The 15,638-nt window shown below is 45.9% G+C and overlaps 1 non-coding gene across 1 annotated transcript; it reads right to left on the bottom strand.

Moving 5' to 3' along the window:
- On the bottom strand, positions 1 to 141 carry LOC117516425. The gene has a single exon (XR_004562403.1). It is a non-coding gene; the product is annotated as a U4 spliceosomal RNA (small nuclear RNA).
- Positions 142 to 15,638: the final 15,497 nt, after the last annotated feature.

Genomic DNA, 15,638 nt, shown 5'->3' with positions numbered 1-15,638 from the left:
TCTCCTGAGAGACTGTAAAAAATTGCCGTTGTTGACTATATTTCAAGTCATCAAGGCGGGGTATTGGGTAAAGTTTTCAACTAGCAATAATCGCGCCTCAGTTAAACCTCATAGGCTACGATACTGCCACTGCGCAAAGCTGACGTCACTAAGGAGACGAGAGGAAGGTGACTCCTCTCCGTACACTCCTCTGTCAGGGTTTCAGCCGCCGCGCTCAAAACAATAAATCTGAACACGTTCAGCTTATAGTCGAAAAAGAGTTGAAAACAAAAGGGTCCTACAGCATTGAGAATATTTTATTAATTTAAGACACGTTTGTTCACTTTTTCCAACATTTATTCAAACAAGCTTTCTGCCTTGGATCTGTATTGATGTAAATATTTTTGATTACATCGATGACATTCCAAAACAAATCGCTGTCTGAACAATACGCTCCGAGGTTTTTATTATTCTTGTTTTTTTTTCTTTGCTTTGATGAATGAGCCACTGTTGAGTGGTATTTCATCCCGCGCGGTGCATGCTGGGCCGGATCAAATTTCACATTTGCGGTAATCTGAGCCATAGACATAAAGAGGAGACACCGCATCGACAGCTGCTTGCCGAGCCGTGGGGCCGCCATCTTGGACCGGTCATCCCACCCGCTGTACTCTGCTGTTTGGCAGGCGCAGCGCATTTAATCCATCATAACTCTGACAAACTGATTTCACGCGTTGTTTTTTTTTTTTTGAAAACGTCATGCATGTAGCTATGATACAGGACAAATGGTTCGTTGTATTTTAGCATTCGTAGTGGAATTAACAGTCAGAATATTCTGATATAGCCTAGACTGTGGACAGATATTTCACAATCACCGGAAAAAAAAACACACACACACACACACACACACACACACACACACACACACACACACACACACACACACACACACACACACACATATATATACGAGGGCTGTCAATAAAGTAACGGTCCTTTTTATTTTTTTCAAAAACTATATGGATTTCATTCATATGTTTTTACGTCAGACATGCTTGAACCCTTGTGCGCATGCGTGAGTTTTTCCACGCCTGTCGGTGACGTCATTCGCCTGTGAGCACTCCTTGTGGGAGGAGTCGTCCGGCCCCTCGTCGGAATTCCTTTGTCTGAGAAGTTGCTGAGAGACTGGCGCGTTGTTTGATCAAAATTTTTTCTAAACCTGTGAGACACATCGAAGTGGACACGGTTCGAAAAATTAAGCTGGTTTTCAGTGAAAATTTTAACGGCTGATGAGAGATTTTGAGGTGATTCTGTCGCTTTAAGGACTTTTCACGGTGCGAGACGTCGCGCAGCGCTCTCAGGCACCGTCGTCAGCCTGTTCAAGCTGAAAACCTCCACATTTCAGGCTCTATTGATCCAGGACGTCGTGAGAGAACAGAGAAGTTTCAGAAGAAGTCAGTTTCAGCATTTTATCCGGATATTCCACTGTTAAAGGAGATTTTTTTAATGAAAGACGTGCGGACGGATTCGCGCGTCGGGACGCAGCCGACGCGGTGCGACGGCACAGGAAAAACACCTCCGTGTTGATAACCATTTGTAAAATCCAGGCGGCTTTTGATGGCTTTCAGTGGAGTGAGTATATGAGAAATTGTTTAACAGGCAGGACATGTTCCAACTTGTCCTTAAGGCTTTCAACAGAGGTGTTTTTCCTGTGGCGGAGCGTCGCGGCGGCTGCGTCCCGACGCGCGGACCCGTCCGCACGTCTTTCATTAAAAAAAACTCCTTTAACAGTGGAATATCCGGATAAAATGCTGAAACCGACTTCTTCTGAAACTTCTCTGTTCTCTCACGACGTCCTGGATCAATAGAGCCTGAAATGTGGAGGTTTTCAGCTTGAACAGGCTGATGACGCCGCCTGAGAGCGCTGCGCGACGTCTCGCACCGTGAAAAGTCCTTAAAGCGACAGTCTCACCTCAAAATCTCTCATCAGCCGTTAAAATTTTCATTGAAAACCAGCTTAATTTTTCGAACCGTGTCCACTTCGATGTGTCTCACAGGTTTAGAAAAAATTTTGATCAAACAACGCGCCAGTCTCTCAGCAACTTCTCAGACAAAGGAATTCCGACGAGGGGCTGGACGACTCCTCCCACAAGGAGTGCTCACAGGCGAATGACGTCACCGACAGGCGTGGAAAAACTCACGCATGCGCACGAGGGTTCAAGCATGTCTGACGTAAAAACATATGAATGAAATCCATATAGTTTTTGAAAAGTAGTACACCAGCTACATCCAAACCAGAAACAAAAGCACTGCCTGTGTCCTATCCAGGCATCTATCCAGCAAAGACTGTTAACTATGGACATTCTTCAGTAAGCCACCCCCGTCACTCAGCTCTATCTAAGAGCCGGCCCGCACCCTGTTTGCCTCCATTATCGGACAGCGATGAGCACTACGACCCCAAAGAGAGAGTCCCCATGGTACGCCCTGGCCAGTACGATGAATACACCATGGAGAGAGTTTCTTCACAGATTTGAGAGCCGCGCTGAGGCAAACCACTGGTCAGCAAAGACAAAGGCCATCCAGCTAAAGTTCTGTCTTACTGGAGCTGCAGGCGCTATTGTCCACAGAAACCCTCGTTCATCCAAATGGGACTACCGCCGCCTGCTGGAGGAACTTGAGAATGCATACGGCCCCTCTTCAGATCATGCAGCGGCCGTGGCAGTGGAGCTGAGGCAAAGAGTACGCAAATCTGGCGAGGCTCTTCATGTTTTCAGAGATGACATTTATGGAAAAGTTGCTGTAGCTTATGGAGATTGGTCAGAGTCTGAACAAGATGCTATAGCTGTTGAGGTTTTCACAAATGGCTTGGGCGATGCTGAGCTAGTCCAAAGACTGTTAGAAAAGCGTCCAGCTACACTAGCCAGAGCATATGAAATAGCACACCGTCATGAAACCACAAAAAGGGCCGCATCCTATGTCACCAGCATAATGCATCCAGGGGCCCGCAACACCCTTGAATGCAGACCTCGTGCTGCTGTTGTCAGGGAAATGGAGAAAAATGAGACGGTACCTGCTGTTACACCTGCAGCCAGCCCCTCAACTAACCGCTTTGTCCCAAGCATCCCTGCTAAAACTCCAAAGCTGCACAAGAACTATAAAAAGGGCGAGATCCGCTGTCACAACTGTAAGGGTTGGGGTCACAAGCAGAGCCAGTGCCCCTCCTCTCCGAGAAACGTAAAGACTTTTGCTCCAAGCACCAACCGAGAAAACTCCCAGGCTGCTGTACTCCACCTTAAAGAACAGAATTGTGAAATGAGCATCCACCTGCACATGTACGAGCTGGAGGTGTGCACAGTCTTGGACAGTGGGGCGCGGAGGAGCGTGTTGCCCTTTCATCATTACAATGCCATTCATCCAGAGATGAGGCCTCCGCTTCAGTCATCCACCGTTGAGACCTTGGTCGGTGTGGGACCCGGAGACGTACCAGTACTTGGCGAAGCCAAAGTACCTGTCAGCGTCAACAACCGTCAAGTCGAAGTGGACTTTCTAGTGGCAGACATTGCGGGTCACGAAGTGCTGCTTGGTCACCCCTACCTCACCCAAGCAGAGGCCCGTCTGGATTTCGGTAAGCACCGCATAGTTCTATTTGGAGAGGAAGTGCCCTACTTTCACCCTGAGACCATCCCAAAGTCGCACACTGTGAGAGTAGCCAGAACTGTTGTGGTTGAGCCCGGACAAGAGTACCTCGTCAAGGGCACTGTGCATTGTAACAAAGCTGCTAAGGGAGACATGATGCTTAGCCCCACAAAAGGTTTTGTTGAGAAGCATAAAGTACTCATTGCCAGAGCCCTAGTTGACACTAAGCCCACTAGTGTTGTTCCACTACGCTTCTTTAACCCTGGCAACAAGGCTGTGACTATTAAAGAAGGTGCTATTGCAGGCCTCCTCCAACCGGCTGAAATTGTGCCACCACCCCATGTCCCCATGGCAGTGCCGGAGCACCTCCAAGAACTTTATGCTCAGAGCTCCGTTGACCTTAATGACTGTGAAAAACTTGAACTGTCTAACCTGTTATGTGCATATGAAAGTGTCTTTTCCAGGGGACCTGGTGACTTAGGCCGGACCAGCCTTGTGCAGCACGATATCATCACCCGGCCTGGGGCTCCAGTGAAGCAACAACCTCGTCGGATGGCTGGGGGCAAGCAGCAGGATGCAGACCAGCAGATCCGTGAGAGCCTCCAAAGCGGCCTCGCCTCCCGCAGCCACAGCAGTTGGGCCTCATCGATCGTTATGGTTCGTAAAAAGGATGGTACGTACCGCCTGTGCGTTGATTACAGGGCCCTCAACGCCCGCACCATCGCATACCCGCTGCCCCGCATCCAAGACACCCTGGACACACTTGTCACTGCCAAATGGTTCAGCACCCTGGATCTTGCCTCAGGCTACTGGCAAGTCGAACTAACACCCAGAGCCCGGCGTGCTGCTGCCTTCTGTACGCGAAATGGACTATTTGAATGGAATGTCATGCCATTTGGCTTATGCAATGCGCCGGCGACGTTTCAGCGCCTCATGGACCGCGTCCTAGCTGGCATGCAGTGGGAGACCTGCCTCGTCTATCTGGACGACATCATCGTGCTAGCCAAAGGCGTGCCCCAGATGCTGCAGAGGTTGCACCAAGTGTTCCAGAGACTTAAACAAGCAAAACTCAAACTAAAGCCAACCAAATGCTGCCTATTTCACCGCCAAGTTGCCTATCACATTGTGTCCGAGCGTGGTGTAGCCACCGACCCCAATAAGGTCCACAAAGTCCATACTTGGCCTACTCCCACGTCTGTCTAGGAGGTCAGATGTTTTGTGGGCATTGCCTCCTACTACCGCAGGTTTGTGAAAGACTTTACCTCAATTGCTGAACCGTTACACAACGTGAGAAAGAAAAATGCACACTTTCAGTGGCACGCGGAACACCAAGAAGCCTTTGACACACTCAAACACCGCCTTACCACCGCCCCTGTCTTAGTCTACCCGCTGGACCATGGTGAGATGATCCTTGACACTGACGCTAGTGACGCAGGCATCGGCGCCGTCCTATCACAAATGCAAGATGGTACTGAATGTGTGTTGACTTACGGCAGCTGCAAACTCTCTAAGACTGAACAGAACTATCACACTACAAGATGAGAGCTGCTTGCCATTGTAGATTTCACGTCACATTTCCGTCAGTATCTGCTTGGGCGGTCCTTCAAGGTGCGTACTGACCACAGCAGTCTCCGTTGGCTAACCAAAATGAAAGAGCCAGGAGGTCAGTTAGCCCGGTGGCTTGAGAAGCTGGCAGAGTACGAGTTTGACATCCTTCACCGCCCAGGTCGTTTACACACTAATGCTGACAGCCTTTCTCGCAGGCCCTGCCGCCAATCCTGCCCTTGTAGCCTGCAGGAGCCCTCCTCACAACAAAATGCTAAAAGTCACCAAGCGATTCAGTGTGATTTGGACTGCAACACCAGCTCCCTGTCATTGAGTCCGGTCAGGGTAGTGGCATGCCCTACAACCGCAGCCTTGAGTCCGGTGGGGGTAAGCGAAAACATTACTGCCACTGACACTTTAAAACAAACAGAGACAATCTATGTGACTGATACAAACGAGACTACACTGTTTCCCGGCTGGACCATGGATGAGTTGCGCCAGGCCCAAGCATCTGATCCAGACATTTCCCCTGTCAGATCCTGGTTAGAGGCCAGCAGTGAGCGCCCCCCTTGGATTACCGTCGCCCCATGTAGCCCAGCCACCAAAACGTACTGGAGTCAATGGAAAAGACTGTACATCCGAGATGGAGTCCTGGTTCGTCGTTTTTATTGTTTGGACAACACACAGTTGTATCCACAAATTGTCCTGCCACGCAAAATGCAACCCGATGTTATGCACATGAGGGGCCAGTAGGTGGACATTTTGGTATTGAACGGACTGTGGCCAGACTTCAAACCCAATACTACTGGTACCACATGAGGGAAGATGTCGCCCTCTGGTGCCGGACTTGTACAAACTGTGTGTGCAGAGCCCGACCCCACAAAACCCCTCAAGCGCCCATGGGAACTGTCAGGGTTGGAACCCCCATGGAGCGCATTACACTGGACATTATGGGCCCACTTAACGAGACAGAACGCAAAAACTGTTATGTGCTTGTCATACAGGAATACTTCACTAAATGGACTGAAGCTTTTGCCATCCCTGATGAAAAAGCTGTGACAGTGGCACAGGTCATTGCAACTGAATGGGTGTGTCGTTTCGGAATGCCTCACTCGCTACACAGCGACCAAGGACGCAATTTTGAATCCGAGATTTTTCAGGAAATGTGCTGTCTGTTTGGCATTGAGAAAACCCACACGACACCTTTCAGACCACAGTCCAACGGCCAAGTTGAACGTTTCAATGCCACTCTACAAAAGATTCTGGCCTCCACTGCGGAACGTTGTCACTGGGATTGGGACTTGATGATCCCATATGCAGTTATGGCCTACAGCGCGACCAAGCACAGTTCTACTGGCTTCACCCCTAACTACATGATGTTCGGACGTGAAATAAATGAGCCTGTGGACCTGGTTGCTGGTTTGCCCCCGGACTCTGATTGTGCACTTTCAGCCCCAGAGTTTGTACAACAAATGCGTGAGCGGCTGGAACTGGCTCCCAGCATCACTCGTGAAGCCCTGGGTGAGTCAGTCACACGTGCTAAAAGACAATATGACAAAAATGCTTGCCACGCACAGTATAAAATCGGAGATGCTGTGTAGTATCTGATCAAAGGAACTCGTCATGTCAGAAACAAAGTCAAAAAGTTTCTCCCCTCCTATGAAGGACCTTTCTTTGTCATGGGACAGCTGGACGATCTGGTCTACAGGATCCAAAAGAGCCCAAGAGCCAAAGTCAAAGTCGTCCACCATGACCAACTGAAACACTACCGCAGCTGCGAGCCCCTGGACAACACTTGGGTACTGGACGAAGCCCAGAACTGGACACCTTCTGAGATCCAGCCACCAGCCTTGGACGAAGACCCAGCATTCCAGGACCTCGGCCTGCACCACCTCTACTCTACTGCCTCCAGTGATGGCCCCAGCAGCTCTCAGCCATCTACTCCACCTGCCAACGACTCCAATGTCATCTGGTTGCTTCCATCCACTCCTTCCCATGTGATATTTGACCATGGTGGGGGTGCGGTGGAGGAGCCAGACCACCAGAGTCAGCCCGTGTCACATCCTGAACGTCAGCACAGGAGACCAAATCGGTATGGGGACTGGGTCACTGAGTAAGTCACTGCACTAGAGACGTTATAGTTCTGTTGAGACTCTAGTCTTGTTCGCAATGTTTTGCATTTCCGCTACAAAGCACTTTTTCATTGTTTAAAAAAAAAAAGCTGAAGAGACAATGTTTTCTATTCTTGCAGTAACATTTGCATGTATTGTGGTTATAAGACCAGTCAGTTATTCCCGACCGTCGTAGAAGTGCAGCTTAATATGTAATGTACTCTTTTCCTAGCAAGGTCATTGCATTTTTCTACATATATTTCTACTCACTTGTTCACTGTGAAATGAGCTAAAATTTATCACTGCTTAGACACTTGTGCTTACAGTTAAACCTACCTACTTTAATATTTACATTAGAATGTACTGGTTGGACACAGCTATCTCTTCACATATTTAGGCCTACATTAATAGAGATTGTGTGGTAACTTTTCTTTATAATATGGAATGGAATCATTGCTAATTGCCAGTCCATGGTGGGGGTAGTGTTGTGGGATGTGTCTAATATGTTGTATTTAGCTCAGTGAGTGTGTGTGTGTGAACACGAGTGAGAGAGAGAGAGAGCGTGCGCGTGACGGTGGTGCACGCCGCCAAGAGAGCGAGACTCGGCTGAGAGTGACATGATGCGTGTAGCAGTGTATGTTAATGTAGAAGTTTAGTGACGGCGGTCGGGCAGGTAGCAGGGCTCATGCTGTAAACAGTATAGTTCATAATTAAAGCAGCAACTCTTCAGCACAGTACTGCTGGCTTTGTTTGTGCCGCACCACACTATAGCAGCGTGGAACGTTCGAGGGAGTTAGCCCCGGAGGAAGAGCTGCCTTCGGCCCTGGAGGACGGATCTCCCCTGTGTCCCCCAACTAAAAGAGTTAGGAGACTGAAGCAGGAATGGTTAACATATACATACAATAGGAATGGACGCTAATTTCAACAGGGTCCTCAAACGTTCCACAGTGATTCAAGCTGCATATTCATTTATAACGTCAATGAATAAAATTAAAATCATTTAAACAAATAAACACTAAAACAAACACCGTGTGATGAAACATAAAATAAACATGATAATATCAGCCGCTTCGTTCCTACTGAACAAAACCAGCCAATTAGTGCTCGTAAATATGAACATAATTCTGTTCACTCCCACATATCTGGAGACAACGTGAGATAGAATAAGGATCATATTGATTTGTGTACGTTTTTGTTGCGCAAACTGTGTATCTGTGCTGTTAAATGTGAGTTTATAGGCGACAAGTTTCAAATGCGCGTTCCCGCAAAGGGGGTGCATTTCACGGCAGGGTTGCTGAATCTGGCACAACACGTCTCAAGCGATGCCTTGCTAGTAAATCTACGCAACCACCGTCCATGAGTCTTAACAACAGACGGACAGTTTCTCTGTCCGTGGTTATGCCAGCCATCCAGCACTTCTGGTGCATCCATCTGTAGCCGTGTTGTTGACCCGACATCTGTAGCTGCTGATGGATGAACTCCGCCACCTCGACAACATCCGTTTTATTTCGCCTGCGCCAGAGATGGTTCCTTGCCAAAGTTCTTTGTAAAGTTTGGAGGCTTATTTCAATGTCATCCTCCTCATGTAATAGCATCCGAATCTCACTGTTTGTGAAACCACACCAAAAATAGCTTTCAATGATCGAATGGAATGACCATGTAGGGGGCAATGCATTTCGTAACGTAAAGTATCTCAGAATTGCAAGATAGTAAGTCAGAATTGCGAGATAATAAGTCAGAATTGTGAGATAATAAGTCAGAATTGTGAGATAATAAGTCAGAATTGCGAGATAGTAACTCAGAATTGTGAGATAATAAGTCAGAATTGCGAGATAGTAACTCAGAATTGCGAGATAATAAGTCAGAATTGTGAGATAATAAGTCAGAATTGCGAGATAGTAGCTCAGAATTGTGAGATAATAAGTCAGAATTGCGAGATACTATCGCAATAATAATACGAGGTCTATTAGATAAAACACCGACACTTTTATTTTTTTTTAACTATATGGATTTGAATGACGTGCGATTACACCAATCATGCTTGAACCCTCGTGCGCATGCGTGAGTTTTTTCACGCCTCGGTGACGTCATTTCCCTGTGGGCAGGCCTTGAGTGAGATGTGGTCCAGCCCTCTCGGCTGAATTCCTTTGTTTCACACGCTGCTCGAGACGGCGTGCGTTGCTTTATCAAATTTTTTTCTGGACCTGTGAGGAATATCCGAGTGGACACTATTTGAGAAATTTAGGTGGTTTCTGGTGAAAAGTTTAACGGCTGATGAGAGATTATGGGGTGTTTCTGTCGCTGTACGGACTTCCCACGGAGCGTGACATTGCGCAGCGCTTCCAGGCGCTGTCGTCGGCCTGTTTTGACCTGAAAATATCCTAATTTAAGGCTTAATTCACCCAGGACGTCGTGAGAGAACAGAGAAGATTCAGAACAGGCCGGCATGAGGACTTTATGCGGACATTCCACTGTTAAAGGACATTTTTTAATGAAAGACGTGCGCGCAAATTCGCCGAGTCGTTTCAGTGACGACTCTGCAAATCTGTGTGCGCCGCGACAGGAAAAACACCTCCGTGTTGAAAACCATTTGTAAAATTCAGGCGGCTTTTGATGGCTTTCAACAAGTGAGTAACTGAGAAATTGTTTAACAGCTTGGGCATGTTCCAACTTGCCCATTAAGGTTTCCAACGGAGGTGTTTTTCCTGTCGCGACTCCCCGCGGTCGGGTCGGCCCGACATGCGACTCTGCCCGCACGTTCTTTCATTACAAAATGTCCGTTAACAATGGAATGTCCGAATAAACTCGTCATGCTGACTTCTTCTGAAAGTTCTCTGTTCTCTTTCGACTTACTGGGTCAACAGAGCCTGAAATGTGGACGTTTTCAACTTGAAACGGCGAGACGCTGCCGCCTCGAAGCGCAGATCGCCGTCAGGCGCCGTGGGCCGTCCTTAAAGTGACACTACCGGACCAAAATCTCTCATCAACCATTAAAATTTCTAACAAAAAACAGCTGAATTTATCGAATGGTGTCCACTCAGTTGTGCCTTACAGTTTTGAAAAAATTTTGATCAAACAAAGCAGCAGTCTCTGAGCCATTCCTAAACAATGAAAAAATCGATGAGAGGGTGGGCCACTCCTCACTCAAAGACTGCCCACAGGCGAATGACGTAACCGACAGGCGTGAAAAAACTCTCGCATGCCCACGAGGGTTCAAGCATGTCTGATGTAATCACACGTGATTCAAATCCATATGGTTTTTGAAAAAAATAATAAGGTCGCATACTTTTCTAATAGACCTCGTATAATATAATACAACATAATGTCTTCTTCTTCTTTGTCTTTCGGCTGTTCCCATTAGGGGTCGCCACAGCAGATCAATCGTTTCCATCTCACCCTGTCCTCTGTATCTTCCTCTGTCACACCAACCACCTGCATGTCCTCTCTCAGCACATCCATGAACCTCCTCTTTGGTCTCCCTCTTCTCCTCCTGCCTAGTGGATCCATCCTCAGCATCCTTCTCCCTATATACCCTGGGTCCCTCCTCTGCACATGTCCAAACCATCTCAATCTCGCCTCTCTGACTTTGTCTCCAAACCGTCCCACCTGAGCTGTCCCTCTGATATGTTCATTCCTAATCTTGTCCATTCTTGTCACTCCCAAAGAGAATCTCAACATCTTCAGCTCTGCCACCTCCAGCTCTGCCTCCTGTCTTTTTGTTAGTGCCACCGTCTCTAAACCATACAACATAGCTGGTCTCACTACTGTTTTGTAAACTTTCCCCTTCACTCTTGCTGATCTTCGGTCACAAATCACTCCTGCCACCTTTCTCCACCCACTCCACCCTGCCTGCACTCTCTTCTTCACCTCTCTACCACACTCTCGATTACTTTGAACAGTTGACCCCAAATATTTAAACTCATCTGCTTTCACCACTTCTACTCCTTGTAACTGCACTATTCCACTGGGCTCCCTCTCATTCACACACGTACTCAGTCTTGCTTCTACTGACTTTCATTCCCCTTCTCTCCAGAGCATATCTCCACTTCTCCAGACTAGACTCAACTTGCTCTCTACTCTCACTACAGATCACAATGTCATCTGCAAACATCATAGTCCATAGGGACTCCTGTCTGATCTCATCTGTCAACCTGTCCATCACCACTGCAAACAAGAAAGGACTCAGAGCTGATCCTTGGTGTAATCCCACCTCCACCTTGAATGAGTCAGTCATTCCGACTGCACATCTCACCGCTGTAACACTATTCTTGTACACGTCCTGCACTACCCTAACATACTTCTCTGCCATTCCAGACTTCCTCATAATATAATAATACTATCCCCCCCCCCCCCCCCCTGCAAATTTTCCTTGGATTTCACAATGTTTATTTCACAGCCCTGTATATATATATATATATATATATATATATATATATATATATATATATATATGGAGTATCAATATATCAGAGAAAATATCATATATAGAGTATCAATATCATTCATATATATATATATAAACATTATACATCAGAGAAAAGCATTATATATGAGCAATTCTATGGTAACGGAATTACAATCTGAGCTAATCTGTCGTGGTTAGATGCATATGTCCGGATTTTTGCTGCTGCTGTAATTCCGTTACCATAGAATTGCCCACATACGAATTAAATATAGAGTATCAAGCAGAGAGAGAATAAAATGTAATGTAAATGTAAATTGTCAAATTAACACAAGAACATAACATAACACAACATGAGCATATGCGAACCTCGGATTTAGGAGGAGCAGTGTGGTTTTTGTCCTGGTCGCGGTGGTTTTGTACTTTTATGGATAGAATTTATAGGCGCAGCCAGGGTGTAGAGGGGGTCTGGTTTGGGAACCACAGAATCTCATCTCTGCTGTTTGCGGACGATGTGGTTCTGTTGGCTTCGTCAAATCAGGACCTTCAGCGTGCACTGGGGCGGCTTGCAGCCAAGTGTGAAGCGTCCGGGATGAAAATCAGCACCTCCAAATCCAAGGCCATGGTTCTCGACTGGTAAAAGGTGCCTTGCCCTCTTCAGGTCGGTGGAGTGTCCTTGCCTCAAGTGGAGGAGTTTAAGTATCTTGGGGTCTTGTTCACGAGTGAGGGACGGATGGAGCGTGAGATCGACAGACACATCGGTCCAGCGCCTGCAGTGATGTGGTCGCTGTATCGGACCGTCGTGGTGAAGAGAGAGCTGAGTAGGGGGGCAAAGCTCTCAATTTACCAATCGATCTACGTTCTGACCCTCACCTATGGTCTTGAGATTTGGCTCATGACCGAAAGAACAAGATCACGAGTACAAGCGGCCGAGATGAGTTTCCTCCGCAGGGTGGCTGGGTGCTCCCTTAGAGATAGGGTGAGGAGTTCGGTCACTTGGGGGGAGCTCGGATCGAGCCGCTGCTCCTCCACGTCAAAAGGAGCCAGTTGAGGTGGCTCTGGCATCTTTTCCAGATGTCCCCTGGACGCCTCGCTGGAGAGGTGTTCCGGGCACGTCCCATCGGGAGGAGGCCCCAGGGAAGACCCAGGACACGTTGGAGGGACTACGTCTCGCTGCTGGCTTCGGAATGCCTCGGGGTTCCCCCAGAGGAGCTGGGGAAGGTGTGTGTGGATCGGGATGTCTGGGTAACTTTGCTTGAGCTGCTGCCCCAGCGACCCGACCTCAGATGAAGCGGAAGAAAATGGATGGATGGGTGGATAAATCTTAACAAAATGTGCTTCATCCCAATATGCTTTTACCCTTATTTTATAATGAATAACACCTTTGAAGTAAATAGCCCCACTTTTAATCAGCTAAACCTTTCGCTTTTAATGAAATTCTGTTTCAACAAAGCCTGTGTTCATCTTTAATTCATAATGATTAACTTTCAAAAGAGAAAAAGTCATTACAATAAGCAAAAATGAAGTTATGAATGGACTCACACCAATTTCCATAGAGAGCAAATAGATCTATAGATGATGCCATCTCTGTAGCTCTTCACACAGTCCTGACACATCTGGAGGTGGAGGGCACATATGTGAGGATGCTCTTTGTGGACAAAACTAAACAAACATGAAGTAAAAAAAAAAAAACTGCAACGCAGATATCAGAAGGTAGCCATGCATGTGAAAATGTTTTTATTTTTCATTAACCAATGTAGAACAAGAGCAATCAGAGATTTCTGATGTCCGCCAATCCGGATCCAAATCACCTAGTCTATATAAATTCTTGATTCAGAATCCAGATCACCTCCAAAATTTAGTGGAGTCTTCCATGCACTAATATCTATGTGTGGTGAAAATTTGGTGAGAGTCCGTGAAGTAGTTTTGATGTAATCCTACAAAGCCAATTTAAAGTGAAATATTGATACAGAATCCAGATCACCTCCAAAATGTAATGGTCTTTCTTGGTGTAATATCTATCTGTGGGGAATATTTTGCAAAATCCGTACAGTAGTTTTGAGATAGTCTTGCTAATAGACAGACAAATTAAAATGTGTTCTCAGAGAAATTGCTCTCAGAGAAATGTTTACATTTTCTGAAAATCAGAAAATGTAAAGATTTAATAGAAGATTAAATAGCAGCATCCAGCGTCATATATGTATTTTTGTCAGTCTGCAGTATCAGTCTTGCAGAAAATAATTGTATCTAAATGAATTTTGTTGTATTTTCAGTGCTTCCCCTACCAAGTAACTGTCAAATCATGTTTTTCTTTTCACAAATATGAGAATGATAGTCAAAAAATATAATTAAAATACATAGTATTATGTAAAACAGTATCAAAATTTTCCGCTAGGCCGGCTACAAGGGTACCCAATAAGATTTCTTTTCACAGGGACAAAAATCCCTGGTGGCGCCCCAAGATGTTACCCTGTTAACTCAACTATTAAGAAATACAGACCTGATGTGGACCCCTTTGTACATTATGTCAACTCTCTGAGGAATTCATTGTGCACCTTTTCATTGATTGTAATTTTTGTTCTGCCTTTTGCAACAATATTTCTCTTATTTTAAACAGAAATCTTGTTATTCATCTTCAATTGAAAGTGGAATTTCTGTTATTCGGGTACTTTAATGATGAATCCCCCATTAAAAAAAAAACATATCTGATCAACCTTGTTCTTATTTTAGCCAGATTTCATAAACACACCCAGTTTTGTTGTTTTTCTGTCTTATTTTAAATCTTATTCAGAGACCTTAAAACATTGCACTAATAGAAAAGCTGTAAAAACCAAAATCTTAAGAGAATTAAACTGTTAATCTGTCTTTATGCATCCATTTTATGTAAGCTCTTTATTTTAATGCCTAGCTGAAGAGTCTGATGATGATGTGGTTAAAGATGAAGAGGATGATGACGTGGCTGAAGATGAAGAGTCTGAGGATGAAGATGTGGCTGAGGATGAAGAGTCTGATGATGATGCAGCTGAAGATGAAGGTTCTGATGATGATGTGACTGAAGATGAAGAGTGTGATGATGATGATGTGGCTGAGGATGAATAGTAATGATGATGTGGCTGAAGATGAAGCGTCTGAGGATAATGATGTGGCTGAAGATGAAGAATCTGAGGATGATGATGATGTGGTTGAAGATGAAGAGGATGATGATGATGTGGTTGAAGAAGAAGAGTCTGAGGATGATGATGTGGATGTAGATGAAGAGTCTGATAATGATGCAGCTGAAGATGAAGATTCAGATGATGACGTGTCTGAAGATGAAGAGTATGAGGATGATGATGTGGCTAAACATGAAGCGTCTGATGATGATGTGGATGAAGATGAGTCTGGATGTGGATGAAGACGAGGAGTCTGATGACGGTGATGTGGCTGAAGATGAAGAGTCTGAGGATGATGATGTTGCTGAAGATGAAGAGTCTGAGGATGATGATGTGGCTGAGGATGAAGAGTCTGATGATGATGCAGCTGAAAAGGAAGATTCTGATGATAATGTGACTGAAGATGAAGAGTCTGATGATGATGATGATGTGGCTATAGGATGAAGAGTAATGATGCTGTGGCTGAAGATGAAGAGTGTGAGGATGATGATGTGGCTGGAGATGAAGTGTCTGATGATGATGATGCAGCTGAAGATGAAGAGTCTGATGATGATGTGGCTAAAGTTGAAGAGTCTGAGGATGATTATGTGGCTGAAGATGACAAGTCTGGATGTGGATGAAGACAAAGAGTCTGATGATGGTGATGTGGCTGAAGATGAAGAGTGTGAGGATGATGATGTGGCTGAGGATGAAGAGTCTAATGATGACGATGCAGCTGAAAATGAAGAGTCTGATGACGATGTGGCTGAAGATGAAGAGTCTGAGGATGATGATGTGGTTGAGGATGAATAGTCTGATGATGAGGATGATGATGTG

Source organism: Thalassophryne amazonica, chromosome 8, assembly GCF_902500255.1.
Source record: "Thalassophryne amazonica chromosome 8, fThaAma1.1, whole genome shotgun sequence".
In the NCBI taxonomy this organism is placed as follows: domain Eukaryota; kingdom Metazoa; phylum Chordata; class Actinopteri; order Batrachoidiformes; family Batrachoididae; genus Thalassophryne; species Thalassophryne amazonica.
Note: the sequence above shows the minus strand (reverse complement) of the source record. Positions and strands in the feature narration are given on the sequence as shown.